The 17705-nt window shown below is 41.0% G+C and overlaps 1 non-coding gene across 1 annotated transcript; it reads left to right on the forward strand.

Moving 5' to 3' along the window:
- Positions 1 to 17366: 17366 nt before the first annotated feature.
- On the forward strand, positions 17367 to 17441 carry Trnas-cga. The gene has a single exon. It is a non-coding gene; the product is annotated as a tRNA-Ser (tRNA).
- Positions 17442 to 17705: the final 264 nt, after the last annotated feature.

The following is a 17705-nucleotide window of genomic DNA, read 5'->3' on the forward strand; positions in this document are numbered from 1 at the left end:
TGCATCTTGTTTGCTGCTCTAGATGTAACACCGGTTCTTCTACGGATTGCTGAAGCGTTACGAAAGTCCCCACATGGTCGATCGAAATTTACTTCTTTGGAGAGGAATCCATTGTACGCCACAAACTTTTGTGTGATCACACTAAAACTAGCGCTTCCATATTTTTCGCAATCTCACGTACTTGCAGCGTATTACATCCCCGTATTACATCCCTTCAACATTATTATTTTACGACTTGGCAATTTTCCTTGCAAGCAGGAAAATGGAATAAGAAGATTATCAACCACGTCATTTAACATAGTGGCCCTCTGCTGTATATACGTAACATTGCATTCACTCAAGTCAAACAGGAATCATACTTACGAGCAAGGGAAGATTTCACAGCACGCTTGTAATATGCGGCCATACTCAGAAATTTCCACTGCTTTTCGAAAATGTTATGAATCAAATTTTCAAGATACCAGAAAAAGTTTTATAATAAAGTTTTCTTCGTGAGCTTATTACATCGGCTCTGTTAGCGGGGAATCTTCTCTACTATTCTACTTGAACTGTAACATTTGGGTCTGCGTAATAGGATTCACTATCAAAGTGGAAGTCACTGAGAAATCCCAGCAACCATAATTTAATTTTTGATTAATATGAATTTCTTTTCTTTACTCCATATTCCAGCCTATTTTCATGTAATAAGCAGTTTCAGTATTCAAAACAATTTATTCAGATCGTACACCAGTAACCACGCCTTAAACATGTGATAACTAACTTTCATTTATACCTTCTATGACTTGGCAAATGATTGTGAAACTAGAGTTTCAATCAGAAAATAATTCAATAATGACTACCTGGCCAAGCATATTTTGATCTTCTGAAACCGACAATACGGATTTTGAAATGATAAGATTAAAAAATGTATACAGTACAACGAAACCAGGGTCAGTGAGGAGAAATGAATTGAAAGAAATAAAAACTAAGATATTGAAAATTGCATTGGGATGTTTTAAAACATACACGATCTTTAAACTATATAATTACTTGTATTTTTGGAGTATTACGTGTAAGTGAAACTAGAAATAGAGGGCTAACTTGCTAAATAGTTGCTACACGTTCTGTTGCATGATTTCAGCTTTCAGGATGTATTTTGAGTACAACTAATATTGGTACACGATAAAATTTTATGTCGGCACTGAAAGATTCAGAACAATTGAAAGTACTACAGTCCGGTGGTAATGAACAACCTGTGTACTCTGAGTTGTACAGAGATGCCTATCGGATGCATACCGACCTCACTGCATTGATCATAAACGCCATTATCTTAAATGTAGTAATTCCGTCTTGATATTGTAGAACTGAACATGTTTAGGTGGAATTTTTCCTGCCTCAGGAAGATTTTGTTTCTGTTTTCGTCCATTACGTCCTTTGCCCATTTTGGTGGTACGGCACGAAGAAATATTCTGCTGTTTAGTATTCAGATATTATTGTGTTTTTCAATGACAATTTGTTGTGCCTATACATGCTGGTTTTCGAGTTTGCGTTCCTGTGGATGTGAGGTGACTAGTGCACAATGATTGATTTTATCGACACACACAATACGAATAACTTGTTTAACCAGGAATCTGTATTTCGTTTCTGAAATGTGCTCCATTACCTGAAACAATGCATATGCAAACGAATAAACAGGCCTTCAACTCAGTTCGCATTTCAAATCTGATATTAAATGATTTTGGACATATATTCATGCTTAAACAAATGCTAATGAGTAAATAAATCGACGGGAGCGTCTCTATGAACATTCCTACCATCAGAAACATTAAAATTCTCCACTTTTAAGAAGCTGCTCTACCGGCGTCACATATCTTGTTCAACTTGATATAAGAGAGCTACGTATATTACGGCTCTGTTGCGACTGAAAAATAACTTTATTGCTTCTCTTAATTACAATACATAGTGCCGTTAGAAGCTTTAAAGGAACTCAAATTTATCAGGACTATCTTTCTTATTAACTTTGCATGCGACGACGGACAATTTAGTGGTATACAGTAGCGACAGTGAATAAGTATGCCGCTTCATTTTCATTAGAGATAGCAGTGAGATATGAGATAACTTTTCACTTGGCCTTCCAACTGACGCCTCCGAGTCTTCCCACCAAGCCTCACGATGTCTTATTTGAATGCGTGCCGATGTCACTAAATGATTAACGTAGTTACGAGTTGTGAGAAAACGTAATAGGCAAATGATTTAGTTTAACGTTGCTTCTATTAAGTACCAGCTACTCTGTTTCGGAAGAATGGAGATAGCTAACAAAATAAAGTATATATCTATTAGCTTCTTTTCTGTACTATTCAAGATACGCATTAAAACTGTAGCTTGTAGTCAACTGCGTGAACAATGGATTTTCATCGAGGAAAGAAACAACTCAGCTTTGAAAACGTTGACGGCACTCGGACGAAATTACACAAATGAAGCAATGAATATAAATTACTACTTTGTCTAGGATTCACAGAGTCTAAGAAAAGCTTTCTACCTGATTTCAACTACATTTGTATTAACATCCATGGACGCCCGCAGAAATTTGTCCAAAATGGTACAAGAGTCCAAAATTGCAATTCTTAATATAATTCGTTGAGATTAAGAATATTTTTGCAGTATCTGTATCCAAATAGATTCACTTTATTCGATTTGTCATCCTGAAACATTATCTGCCACATGATTAAATCCTTGCGTCAGCCCTATTTGGGTATTGTATGGGACCCATGGTTACTCTGCCAGTTCGCATTACTGCCACGGATTGTGTTGTGGTTGGCATGAGAGCCAACACCGGGTTACTAGAGGAGCCGAAAGGCACGCGCTTTAGCTCACGCAGGCTGGCGTGAGGTCTGGAACAGGACAAGGAAATTAGAATTTAGAAAAAAACGGGCGTAGCTGGTGGAATACTTAACTTTAATCCATTAATGGTGAACGTCGCTCTTGACTTTACATTATTCACAGTATCAATAGTAACTGGTAATGGCGCCTTGCTAGGTCGTAGCAAATGACGTAGCTGAAGGCTATGCTGACTATCGTCTCGGCAAATGAGAGCGTATTTTGTCAGTGAACCATCGCTAGCAAAGTCGGTTGTACAACTGGGGCGAGTGCTAGGAAGTCTCTCTAGACCTGCCGAATGGCGGCGCTCGGTCTGCAATCACTGATAGTGGCGACACGCGGGTCCGACGTATACTAACGGACCGCGGCCAATTTAAAGGCTACCACCTAGCAAGTGTGGTGTCTGGCGGTGACACCACAGATTATGTAACCATTTTCGTTATTCAGGTCCATCACATGGTACGATGTTTGTTCGCCAACGGCGTTACTGTGTTTCAAGACGACAGCTCTTCACACAGCTTGCATCATCCAGGACTAGTTATGTGAGCACGAGGATAAATTGCAGCACCACCCCTGGCTACAATAGTCACTTTATTTCCATATTATTGATCTGCTTTGGAGACGAGAGTGTTTGATCACTATTCGCCTCCATCACCGTTACCTGAACTCGCTACTGTTTTATAGTGAGGATGGTATAAAATACCCTTTTAAACAATAATGGACATGTATTCTACATCTACACAGATGTTCCGCAAGCCACCGTAAGGTGCGTGTACCACTACATGTCATTTCCCCTCCTGTTCCACTCGCAAGTAGAGCGAAGGAAAAACGACTGTTTGTACATTTCCGTATGAGCCCTAATTTCTCGCAGCTAATGTTCGTGGTCCTTTCGCGCGATGTATGTTGGTCGCAGCAGAGTCGTTCGACAGCTTCAGATGCTGATTCTCCAAATTTTCTCAGCAGTGTTTCCCGAAAAGAACGCCACCTTCCCTCCAGGGATTCGTATTTGAGTTCCCGAAGCATCACCATAACACATACGTTTTGTTCGAACCTACCGGTAACAAATCTAGCAGCCTCCCTCTGAAATGCTTCGATGTCTTTCTTCGATCTGACTCAAGCAGTGCTCACGAAGAGGACTTACCAGCGGTCTATATGCGGTCTCTTTTACATGTGAGCCACTTTTTCCTAAAATTCTCCCAATAAACCAAAGTCGACCATTTTCCTTCCCTACCACAGTTTACACATGCTCGTACCATCTCATATTGCTCTGCAATGTTACTCCCAGATATTGTAACGACTTGACTGTGTCAAGCTGGACACTAGTAATAATCTGTCAGAACATTACAGGTTTGGTCTTCCTACTCACCCGCATTAATTTACATTTTTCCACATTTAGGGCTAACTGCTATTTATCACACCAACTGGAAACTTTATCAAAGTCGTCTTGTTCCTGCAGCATCTCATCTTTGACAACTTACCGTACACCATGGCATCATCAGCAAACAGCCGCAGACTGCTGCCCACCCTATTCGCCAAATCATCAATTTTAATAGATAACAACGGCGGTCCTGTGACTCTTCCCTGGGGCACTGCTGATTATACCCTTGTCTCCGATAAACACTCGCCGTCGAGAACAACATACTGGGCTCTACTATTTAAGAAGTCTTCGAGCTACTCACATACTTGTGAACTTATTCCATATGCTCACCCCTTCATTAACAGGGTGCAATGGGGCAACATATCAAATGCTTTCTGGAAATCTAGGAATATGGAATCTGCCTGCTGCCCTTCGTCCATAGTTCTCAACATACCATGTGAGAAAAGCGCAAGCTGCGTTTTGAACGAGAAATGGTTTCTAAAACCATGCTGATTTGTGGACATAAGCTACTTAGCCTCAAGAAAGTTTATTATATTAGAACTGAGAATGTGTTCAAGATTCTGCAGTAAACAGTAGTTAGTACTTGGTCTGTAATTTTGCGGGTCCTTTCTTTTACCTTTCTTATATACTGGAATCACCAGCGCTTTCTTCCAGTCGCTTAGGACTTTGTGCTGGGCCAGAGACTCAAGATAAATGCAAGGTAGGTAAGGATCAAATGCCTTAGAGTAGTCTTTGTGAAATCGAACTGGGGTTCCACCCGGACATGACGATTCATTTGTTTTCAAATCTTTAATTCGCTCCTCTACGCCAGGTATGCTTATTTCTATGTCGTCCAAAGGGGAGTCTGTCCGGTGGTCAAATGACGGAATGTTTGTACGGTTCTCCTGTGTGAACGATTTCTTAAACGTGAAATTTAAAATTTCGGTTTTCGTTTTGCTATCTTCAACTGCCACACGAGACTGTTCAGCGAGGGACTGAATGCAGTCATTAACCTGATCAGCGATTTCACATACGACCAGAATTTTCTCGGGTTCTCTGTCGGATCTTTTGCTAAGTTGTGACAGTGGTAGTTGTTGTATGCGTCGCGCATGGATCTTTTCACATGCGCACGAATCTCTACTAACCTTCGCTTGTCATCCTTTGTGCGACGCCTTTTGAGCCTAGAGAGCAACATCCTCTGCTTCCTCAGCATCATGCGAATTTCATTAGTAAACCATGTGGGTCTTTTCCATCCTTTATCCACTTACTAGGCGTGTAACTCTCCAGACCACGATTTATCCATTCCGAGGCGACAGAAATCTATTTCGAATACCAACAAGTTCCCAACACGGAATTAGGCATGTTAATCTGTTGTGTTTCTGGTATTTCCAAATACCGCTGTACTTGAAGCTTTACGAAAGAACATCACGTGGCAGCAAGACGTCCACCTCACTACCGATTACATGTCAGTGGTTTTTCGGACGACAGTTTTCAAGAGTGGGTAGGAAGGCTGAGTAAAACCGATTAGCCTCCAAGAGCACCGGTCCGTTCGATTTTTTACTGTGAGGAACAGTGAAAGACAATGATTTTGCTACAAAACCATTAACCATACAGCATTTAAGAGCTCTGACTGAACAAAAATTTCAAAACGTTTTTGGAAATAATGGGGCATTATGAGACAAGACACGTAACTCTGTGTTGAAACGATGCGTTATAAGTCGAGATAACAATGGAGAACACTGGGCAATTTCATCAGTCACATTACTTTTTACAAGCCATTAAACCTACAAAACAAGCGCAGCATTTTCGCTTAACTGACTCTAGCCATGCCCATGTATTTTGGACCATCTGTTTCAGTCATCTTCAAATGTGTAAATTCGTAGCAGCAACTATTGCGCACGTCCACTTAACCGGTTGTCAAAAATATAATAAAACTTGTGAATTAGATTGTGTTATTCAGTTAGAATGTACAAGCGGCGTTCAATAACTAATGTAACATATTTGTTTCTCGTCTTATTTCTCTTGAAGAAATGAGGAATTTCTTGTGAGACATCATGAAAAATTCCCGCTTCAACCCGTGTAGTTCCATGAACTTCCGGTAAATGGCAGCGCTCTACATAGCCTTCAACATGGCGTCTGTAATGGAGATGCGATCCAAACAGAGAGCTGTCACTGAGTTCCTTTTGGCAGAGAACCAGAACATTGCAGATGTTCACAGGCACTTGCAGAACGTCCACAGAGGCCTGCAAGTGAACAAAAACACGGTGAGCCATTGGCCGAGGCGTTTGCCATCAACGCAGCAAGGTCACGCAAACAGTCCGGTCTCCCACGTGCTACTGTATTGGAACGTGCGGGCACACTCATTCGATATGATCGACGAATCGCAGTCCAACACCTCGCTACACAACTGCACTTATCTATATGTAGTACTGACACTGATGGGTTCCTCGCCGCCTAACAGAAGACGATAAGTAGCAACAAAGGACAATCTGTGCGGAATTACTTACGCATTACCCAATGCTGATCGTGACAACTTTTTTAACATCGTCGCAGACAGTGAAACATGAATTCGTCACTTCGAACCGAAACAAAACAGCAGTTCATGGTGTGCCGCCATGTCACCTCTCCTCGGAAGAAAAAGTTCAAAGCCGCACCCTCAGCCGGTAAAATCATGGCGACGGTCTTATGTGACGCTGGGGGGATTATTCTGTTTGATGTTCTCTCTTATGGAGCAACTACAAACTCTGATGATGATTGATTTGTGGGGCGCCTCAACTGCGCGGTCATTAGCGCCCGTACAAAATGGTTCAAATGGCTCTGAGTACTATGGGACTTAACATCTGAGGTCATCAGTGCCCTAGAACTTAGAACTACTTAAACCTAACTAACCTAAGGACATCACACACATCCATGCCAAGGCAGGATTCGAACCTGCGACCGTAGCGGCCGCGTGGTTCCAGACTGAAGCGCCTAGAACCGTTCGGTCACTACGGCCGGCAGCGTCCGTACAAAGTCCCAATTTATACACAGTCCAATTTTTTTTTTTTAAGTCCAACCGAGCCACTGTCACGAATGACGATCATGATGAAATTATGAGAACAACACGAACACCCAGTCCCTGGCTGAAAATCCCCAACCCGGCCGGGAATGGAACCCGGGACCCCGTGATCCAGAGGCAGCAACGCTAGCCACTAGACGATCAACTCTGAAATGTATTGTGCAGCCCTCAGGAATTTGAAGAGACGGCTTCAGCGTGTTCGTTCCACAAAAATGCAAACGAGCTTCTTCTTCCCCATAACAACGCAAGACCTCGCACAAGACTGCGCACCTGAGAGGGTCTCTCAGAACTTCACTGGACTGTTCTTCATCATCTACCTTACAGCCCAGGTCTCGCAGTTTCCAAATTCGATCTCTTTGAGCCAATGAAGGATGCATTCCACGGGAAGCAATGCATGGATGATGCAGCAAGGCATTGGCTCCGACGTCGACCAGGAGTGTAGTACTGCGCCAGCATAATCGGGCTTCCAGTGAAGTGGCCTAAGAGCGTCGCATTGAACAGAGATTATGATGAAAATTTGAGTTTTGTAGCCAAAAGAATGGGAAATAATATGATGTGTTGGAATGCTGAATAAAAGCAACATGTTGTCGGAAAAAAGAGTTACATTACTTATTGAGAGCTCCTCGTACAGTCAGTATGGTGGTTCCACGACAACCTATACCCGTCTTCTAGCTAATCTTGAGAGTCCAGCACTTTGTCTCTGGTACTCCCATCATTTGCAGTTAGTATTTTTCTCTCTTGTATATGGCTGGTAAACTCTCTGTGAATGCCACAGTGATTGGAATTATTGTGCCCTGCCTGATCGCTCTTCGGCAAGTGAGATGAGCGGAGCTACTGCTGCGTGCAGATGCGCGGCTTGCCGAGCACGAGACGTCAATCACGGGACAGGCGCCCTGCGGCCAACAGCGGGCAGCGTCCTTGTCTGGTGGAATCGCGGCGTCCATCAGCGCTGTGAGACAATGGGAGTGCGCCACTTGCACAATGGCTCGCCCCGTACGTCGTCCAGGTCAGCGACCCAAGTGCGTGCACAGGCCTTGTACCGGGACACGAGGGCTCTGCTGTACTCTGCTGCGGTGTGCCGCAGAGGGTCGCACCGGCTGCCGCAGACAGCTGCACCATTCACAACGGGCTGGACCGCCTGCTGATAGGCAAGGCTGCATGCGACCCGCAGCAAGTGTGCTCTTTATTTCGTACTGTGGTTTCTTTATCTTCCTCACTGATACAAATACCTGCCAAGAAACAAATTTATCTGCTTAGAATACCAACTCCTCTCCCTCATCAAATAGCCTAGGAGTAATAACAGAGATGAAATGCTAAATTGGACTGAGCACACACCTGCAGTGTGCAAGATGGCATTAGCATCTCTCCATGCTCTACAAAAATATAAAAACCTTTTCCCTTTTGATATAAAAAATAAACGTGTACAAACGCTTACACTTCCAGTTGTTGATTTCAGCAATGTATATCTGCAACATCTTTCACAGGAAAGCTCAGGGTGTCTGAAAGTGGTAATGAACGCCTTAGTTCGAATAATGTCAGACGTCTGACTTTGTGATCGTTTTACACCGTCGTAAGCGCAGGTATCCGGGCTATGTGCAAACGAGCGCAGTAATACGCCTATCCACACACAGTACCTCCTCTACTGTCTCATTAACGAACACTATCCCTTGTATCTGTCATCGACTGTAACACTGAACTACATGGCAGAAACACTTGTTCCCATTCAAGCAAAATCCATCACACACCCACCTTCTCGAAGTCCTCTTCAGCAGTAAGAACCTGTCTCTGAAATGATCTCCGTCATTTAATCAGAGAGGTGGTTAACATCTTCAGCTCCAAAAGACAGTTAATGACACATATATTGGAGCTACGACAATGTCTACCTTTTTCCGCTGTCTACATGTACATCTACACTCCATGGCTACTATGCAATTAACACATAAGTGCCCGACAGAGGATTCATCGAACCCCTTGCCCATTCTTTTCTACAGTTCGACTGTCGAACAACACGTGAGAGAAACGAATGCTTAATCAAATCTTTCCGTGCGAGCTCTGATTTCTGTTATTTTATTACGATGATTATTTCTCCCTAATGTAGTTGGCCGTCAACAAAACATTTTCGCATTCATAGGAGAAAGCTGGTGACTGAAACTATGTGAAAAGATTCTGCCGCAATGAAAAACGCATGTGTTTTAATGACTGTCCTCTCAACTTCCTTATCATATCCGTGACTCTCTTTCTCCATTTCGCTATAATACAAAACGAGCTGCCCTTCTCGTAAATTTTTTGATGTCCCCCGTCAATATAAATGGTAAGATCCCTTTCTGCGCAACAATACTCTAGAAAAAGACGGGCAGGAGTAGCGCAAGCAGTCTCTTTAAGAGATATGTTGCATCTTTTCCGTATTCTGTCAATAAAACGCAGTCTTTGGTTCGCCTTCCTCACATTATGTATGTGTTCGTTCCAATTTAAGCAATAATTATCCCCAGGTATTTGCCTGAACTGACAGCCTTTAGATTTGTGTGATTAATCGTGTAATTAAAATTTAACGCACTCGATACCCTATTCCATCCTTCTTTCCAGTACCATCTAAATGCGGCAGTGAAGTCTGACAGCAGCATAGATAATTTTATTTGTACTTTATTTTGTGTTATTCCTAATCAAATTTTAAGTTTTTTAGTAAAGACCGTAACTGCTTCACTATGAATGTTACGTAGTTCTTACACAGTGAATACCATACAGCCAATCGATGTGTTCATCGCAAAGCCTACCTTCATTATAGTCATGTATAAATTGTGACGGGAGCCCGAAGAAAAGGTGACTGACATACTAGGAAATGAATCAAAACTCTGAAATAACAGTATATAATCTAATGTATAAGCGATATCAGATATGCCACGAGTTTTAAATTTTTATGCTATCGCGTGACTGTATACTTCTTGTATTTTTTGCACTGATTATGGCTAGGTACTATCTAAAATCTAGATTTGCTTTAATAAAGCCTGAGGGGAAAGAACGACTGATTGATGTGCTCTATCATTTTGAAAGTTTTACTAACTTGGCCAAAACGTCGGCACCAATGCCTGTAATTCAGAAACGGCTACTCCAAATAAAAAATGTCAAGTTAACAAAGTTGCAGAGCAGGGGTGGCCAAACCGCGGCCAGCGGGCAGCGTGTGGCCCGCGTGGCGCTAATTTTTGGCCCGCGGAACTGTTTTATATTTAACTTTTATTTCACGTAAAACCACTAAAAGAGCAATTCATCAAGCGTCTTTCGTATCATATCCAATTTCAATATGAATATCTCAGCTCATTGACTCAACTAACGTTAGAGTTTCGTTTACATTCCTGTTTGAAAAAAATCACTGCTGCATTTATGTCGGAAAGCCTGCGCAGTCTTGAAGAAAATAATAGTTTGCCTTGCCGATATGCAACCAACAGCCAACAGTATTATAGAGTGCGCAACTGATAACGTTTCTTGCGCTGCGTCGATGAGACGTGTGCCACACATAGCCTATTCATTCCATATTTAATTTCACTGCAAACTCACAACACTATCGGCCGTAAAGTTACGGCCCTTCACGTGTGTATGTGGTGCACATTTGATCTTGATAGACCTATAATTACTTCAGGTAAGTAAAGGCAGCTTGTATCTTTTTACAATTAATCTGTGATGCTTGTCTCTAATTTTTATGTACTTGCATTTATTTTATGTTTTCAATTATGGTGGATAAGTACACCAATCGACATTAGCAGTGGTTTCTGCCTCAGTACCTTGATTTACTAATAGTGCAAAATAAATAAATGCTTAATTCTAATAATGCGTTTTTACTGATGACGTTTAACGATTGATCATTACGACGGTAGAAAAGGGACCCTCCAAATGCAGCTTCATCCAGCTGTCGGATAGTTTTAAGAAACTGAAAAGTCAAAATGTGGGTCGAAATTTTAAAGTAAGGCTGTTGGTTAAGTGAAGCATATATAATTTTTTTTTATATTTGTGATTAATGAGGTTCAGAACTAAAATATCAGTTTCCTAAAGCAGTTAAATACTACTCTCAAAAATTCTCGAGTCAACAGACTATGAAGTTTCCCAAGTGGGTGTAAATACTCGTATGAAAGACAAATAGCTAGACGCGCAGTGTAGCTTTGTGATACAATGTTAACCTACGTACCATATGGAAAACCAGGGTTCAAATTCCCTGGTGGGTTGTAATTTTAAACATAGTTGATACATATTTTTTAAACACAGTCGCATGCTCTACAAGCATTTCCCTGAAGCATGAAATACATAAACACTGGAAAAAAATCAGCGTGCTAGACTGGTAACTGGTGGATCGCCGGTTCGAGTCTAGCGTCGGTCATTTTTTTTGTTCATTACGAATACTTATGTCATATAAATATATCCTACTTGTAACATACTTGTTATTTTTATGAAAAATGCACTATTTTTTATTTCTAATTACTTATCACACATAAAAATCCAGTTTCAATTGCAGATATGAATCCCTATTCACCGATCCCTTTATAAAGTAGGTTCTTTAAAAAAAATTCACAAATTTTTTTCCATCTTCATGTACCCTACGCTTCATAGAAATGCCCATGAACCTTTGTTTAGAGATTTACCACAAGTGGGAATCGAGGCCACTTGTGTGGCAGCTGGGCATCCTGCCACAGAGCCACACAGTCCATACAAACAGTCAATTTGCTTTGCGGTGTTAAACGATTTGGGGAACTCTACAGTAGATTTCGTATGGAAATTCTGAGAGTTACGTCGAACCACTTTAGGTAAATAATGTTTCATTCTGAGCTTCACGCACCATTCACATAAAAAATTCGAAACTACAATTATCGCGTGATCTCTTTGTCAGTTTTAGACTTACGGTAAAAAAATTCGTGTATCAATTCAAGACGTAAACATGGTATGGCGTCAACTAATAAACAGATATGACCTAAGAAGAGGAAAGTCGCTGATGAGTTGAGAACTTTTCAAGACAACTGGACTTTTACTTATTTTTTGTGGCATATAAATTAAAGCTCGTATGACTGATATGCAGTGAATCTGTCTCGCTTCCAAAAAAGTGTATCATCAAACGGCACTTCGAGACTAAACAATAGCAGATAATTACATGGGTGAATTCGGAGTCAACTTGCTACGTGAAAGCGAGTTATGCAGTAGCTCTGATACTAGAAAAAAAAATCAAAACCATATTCAAATCGCGAAATGGTTAAGGAAGGCTAAGAAACTGTGTGTCTAGAAAAGAAAAAGGATTTCTCAAAAATAAGCCTGTCTCGTCAGACTGTCACTAGACGCGTAGACGCGACATTGGAAGACAAACTGAAGGATAATTTAAAAATCGCGCATCGGAGTTTGTATTTTATTCTCTGGCTTTGAACGAATGCAGAGATATGGCGGATACGTTCAAGTGGCGATATATGTCAGAGGTGTTGATGACCATTTTAATAAAACGCAAGAATTAGCGGCATTGTATCCACTTAGGGATATCACGAAGTCACGAGATTTGTTGGAAGCAGTTACATGGGCATTAACTCACTTTTCGGTAAAACTTAACAACCTATTGGGGCTCACAACGGATTGTGCTTCAGCAATGGCTGGGAAACACGAAGGTTTAGTTCAATTGATTGGAAACGACGCCCGCAAAGTTGGCAATACATCGATGATAAACTTTCATTGCATCATCAGTCAAGAGAATTTACGTGAAAAGTCCCAGAAAATGAACCATGTCATGAAGGTAGTTGTCAAAAGAGAGAACTTTATTAAGTAGAAAGGTTTGAACCACCGACAATTCCAAGAATTCCTGAAGTCTTTGGATTCAGAGCACGATAACAATTTATATTATACTGAAATAAGATCGCTAACCCATGCGAAAATGTTGAAAAGAGTGATTTGGAGCAAGAAATACAATCATTATCTGAGAGCAAGTAAAAGAGACTTCCGGAATTCGAAGATAACGAATGCCTTTCCGACTCGGTCGATGTAAATAGCTATTTAAATGATGTTAATACTCGACTCCAAGGAAAAGGTCTGCTGATTAATGCCATACATAATCTTATTTCCGTATTCCAAATGAAACTTGGTATTTGAGAATAGTTATGAATAAAAGAGTTCGGACGTTTTTCTACAATGTCAAAGCAATCTGACGTAACACAGCTGCAACGATTAAATACGCTTCTTTAACGTCTGACTTGAAATACGAATTCTAAAACCGATTTCAGTATTTTAAGAAAAATCGTCTGCTTTTTTCTGTATTTGCTACGCCATTCTCCACAGGCATGAGTTAACTAGCAGGACATTTACAAATGGAATGCTGCGAAATGCAAGTTGAAAGAGAAATTTAATCAGGTTGGTTTGGAAGAGTTCTATAAAAAATACTTGGATAGGAAGAAATATCCAGCGTTTTACAAACATGCTTTAACAATGACTTCATTATTTGGAAATCCTTACGTGTGTGATTAGCTTTTAGTCGGATGAATTACATCAAACCACAAATGAGAAGACGAATTACTGATGTTCATCTGGAAAACTTTTTGCGTGTAGCAACAACTTCAGTTGACATCATCACTGACTCACTCACTTCAGTCAGACAAAGCCAGACATTACACTAACATTATATTACATTAAATTGTATAATAATGTTCTTCCTCAGATTTGCTTTATTTTCTTTAAAATTATAAATTAGAATTTCTTACCTTTTCCGGTTCACAAAACAAAAACTGGTAACGCGGCCCGCGGAGAAATCTCCCCTCAAAAATTTAGCCCGCCTACCGAAAAGGTTGCTACCTATGTTGTAGAGCATTAATTTTCACGTTACAAAGGCATCAAATTTTTCAATTTTAGGCACTATTAAGCGTTCCTCGCTTGTTTTACAAAATCAACAGCTCACGGAAATGGAACAATGATTTAGGGATCACTGATTGAACATCTAACAAGAAGTCACGAGGAGGGGGATGGGGGTGGGTATTGCAATGTATCACAGACTTGAGTACCGATGTCCGCACGAAGTACATCTGCAGCCGCGCGCAAAACTCTCAGTGGCTCTTTTCGTGGATTTGATAAGTTTATGTGATAGAAACTATCAGACACTATCTTATAGCCTGTACTTTTGAAATACACTACTGTGCTCTTTTTACGTGTCAACAATCATTATTTCTTCGCTATACTCCCGCAACAGTCCGATAAATGGTCCTCAGATCTGCCTCCCCGCCATTCGTGATTTGGTCCCTGTCTGAGTGGATCCACACTTCCTTGTTTCCCTCCACCTCTGCTTGGCCGGTAGAAGTCCCTCTGACAAAACCTGTGATATTGAGCATGTTTAGCACAAAGGTCTTCATCACGGATACGTTCCAATAGTTCTGGAGCCCAGTAATCACCTCGCCTTTCAGCTACCTCATTAACAGCATCTCTTAATTCAAGTTTCATCACTTTATGAACAATATGTCACTTTGCATATTCGGGAGGACGACGGTTCAGTCCCGTCTCCGGCCATCGTGATTTAGGTTTTCCGTGATTTCCCTAAATCGTTTCAGGCAAATGCCGGGATGGTTCCTTTGAAAGGGCACGGCCGATTTCCTTCCCAATCCTTCTCTAACCCGAGCTTGCGCTCCGTCTCTAATGACCTCGTTGTCGACGGGACGTTAAACACTAACCACCACCACCACCACTTTGCATAGGGAAGACTGTTAAGTTTCTCCCAACTAGCATCAATTTCCGCGCTATGATAAAAGTGGTGTTTATTAAAATCAAATATCTTCTTGGCTGATCGAAGATTGGGCGTTGACGGTGCAGGGCCTTTTGTCAAAGATAATCTAATCAATTTTGGGTTGTTGTACTACTTCTGACAAGCACTGTACACTTCAGCTTCAGTCAGACCAGTTAATAACTGACGATGTGCTGCGATTATCTTATCCATACCGGATTGTAGCAAGATTTCCAGTCCTTTGTGTTTCACGTTAACCACATCACCATCAGCCAAACTGCCGTCGCCTACAAAACACACCTCCCTACGATCTGGAGCACTCATTTTGAATGCACAACAAAAGTCAACTCAAATAAGGAAACAAGAATTTTGTGAGAAATAAGAATTTTGAAAGCATCTGTCGCACAACGGAGGAAGACTGGCCCTGGCTAACAATGGCAACAATAAGAAAGGAACGGAAGGGAGGTCAGCCTTGGATGTCTACGACATCGATCTATAGATACACCTGCACCCTGTAATGCTACTTTAATTACGCAACCATTACAGCACCTCACCTGAACCTCTCGATACCAGTAATATTCTACTGTTTTTCTGCAAAGTATTTGACATATTTCTGAGACACATTCAGATTTGATTTCATTTAATATATGTTTATATTGCAATGATATTATTCTTATGTGTATTCTTTCTTTTGTCACTATGATCTTTGACGTACTTGTAACTCTGATTTTTGGGCGCGTAAGCGATTATTAGTTAGTTGTTGAGTTGTTAGAGAGTCGGACCTTGAAAAGGTCAAGTCTTGGACGTCATGTTGGAAAGATGCATTTTGTAGTTGGCTTATAAAATGTGAAGAAGATGTTTTGAAGTATGTTTTGTATTGTGAAGTGATGTTTGTGTGTCACGTGATATTGCAATTAAAAGGAAGTGTAACTTAAATTCGGAGTGCTGATTATTTTTTTACATCACAATTGTCCAGTAAAAGTGTAATCTTCAAGAATGGTTTGTGAAGCGCATCTACAAAACTTTTGAATACAGCAGAATAAAACCTAGGCCTCTTTGCGTCCGAGCTTGGAATCATAACCACCTAGATTTTCAACGATTGAGCCATGATTTTACGACGAGACCAGCGTGGGAAACACAAAAAGATTAGTGCCTAGTTTTTTCATTATTACATGAAATGACTATTAACTGTGCTCTAATGACACCTGCCACATAATATGACTGTCGTTGCCCGAAAATGCAGTATTTAGCAGCATGTGCAACACCACAATCATTAAATTTTGACCTTTGTTGTGGTAGGGTTGTTAGAACCCATAAGTGGGACAGAATTATGTCTTCCTGTTGGAAATTTCACCTCACTGAATAACGTCAACGAATAAAAAGTAACTAAATGGAATTACTTTCACTTTCAAATGTATGAACGCTTAACAGTGCCCAAAACTGAAAAACTGGATGTTTACGTAACGTCAAATTTTGTGCTCTACATTTTGGACACTTGACATTTTTCATTTGGAGTACACGTTTTTGAGTTACAGGCGTTGGTACCGACTTCTTTAGCCTCTCTGGTAAAAATGAACAAACTTTGAGAACTGATTGCGGCCAAAAGGCTACACCGATTTCGACATTTGAGTATGTCATTCGACGAAAAATTTAACGCTCTTCCATTCTAGTAATGGTAACATTTTAATTAGGATGCACGATTCCCGGGTAATAGGGGAAATCTGAAAGAAGTGCCGAAATTTCGAGTTTTTCCGAAAAAAGTTGTCCGAAAGGTTTTGAAGGTCGAAAACATGGATTCTACATACTCTCAACTATATGCACACGATACAAAAAATTTTGTACCTCATTTTTTGCAAGCAAATGGCCTTTTTTTTGACACCGTTACTGGGCTAATAATGTGACAAACTCCAGGTACTCATCAGTAATCTTGTAATGAGTTTTCATCGGATCTTTTGCCATTGTTACAGGCAGTAGCCTACATTTGCATATATTTAAAGAAAGCTGCCAATTCATTACCTCAAGTGTAAATTTTGTGTAAGTCTTTCTGCAGTTTCTTACGATTTTAAAAGCACGATACTATCTTACAGAGAGCAGAATCGTCGGGGAACAATTTTATAGTGCTGCTGATATTAGATGATGAACCGTGTATGTGTTCTGAAGACATTAAACTTGCTATTACCCTTCGGTGGGGCACATTCGATTTTCAGACTGAGATTTTCACTCTGCAGCAGAGTGGGCGCTGATATGAAACTTCCTGGCAGATTAAAACTGTGTGCCGGACCGAGACTCGAACTCGGGACCTTTGCCTTTCGCGGACAAGTGCTCTACGGAGAAGAGGTACTGGCACAAGTAGAGCTGTGAGGAGGTGGCGTGAGTCGTGCTTGGGTAGCTCAGTTGGTAGAGCATTTGCCCGCGAAAGGCAAAGGTCCCGAGTTCGAGTCTCGGTCCGGCACACAGTTTTAATCTGCCAGGAAGTTTCACATTCAATTTTACTTTCATTTCTGTGGAATATTCGCTGAGCAGTATCACGTACTAAGATTAGCCAAACATTCATCGATCAAGACACTTTGGAAGTTACATCGAATGATAGACGACGATGTGGTACACCGTCTGATGCCTTTCGGAAATCCGTCAGACTGACTGAACTTGTACGCTGCATCTGTTGCGTGCAAGGTGTCATATATAAATAAACTCGATGATCAAAAGTATCCGGACAC

This window comes from Schistocerca americana, chromosome 4 (genome assembly GCF_021461395.2).
Source record: "Schistocerca americana isolate TAMUIC-IGC-003095 chromosome 4, iqSchAmer2.1, whole genome shotgun sequence".
NCBI classification, from domain to species: Eukaryota; Metazoa; Arthropoda; class Insecta; order Orthoptera; family Acrididae; genus Schistocerca; species Schistocerca americana.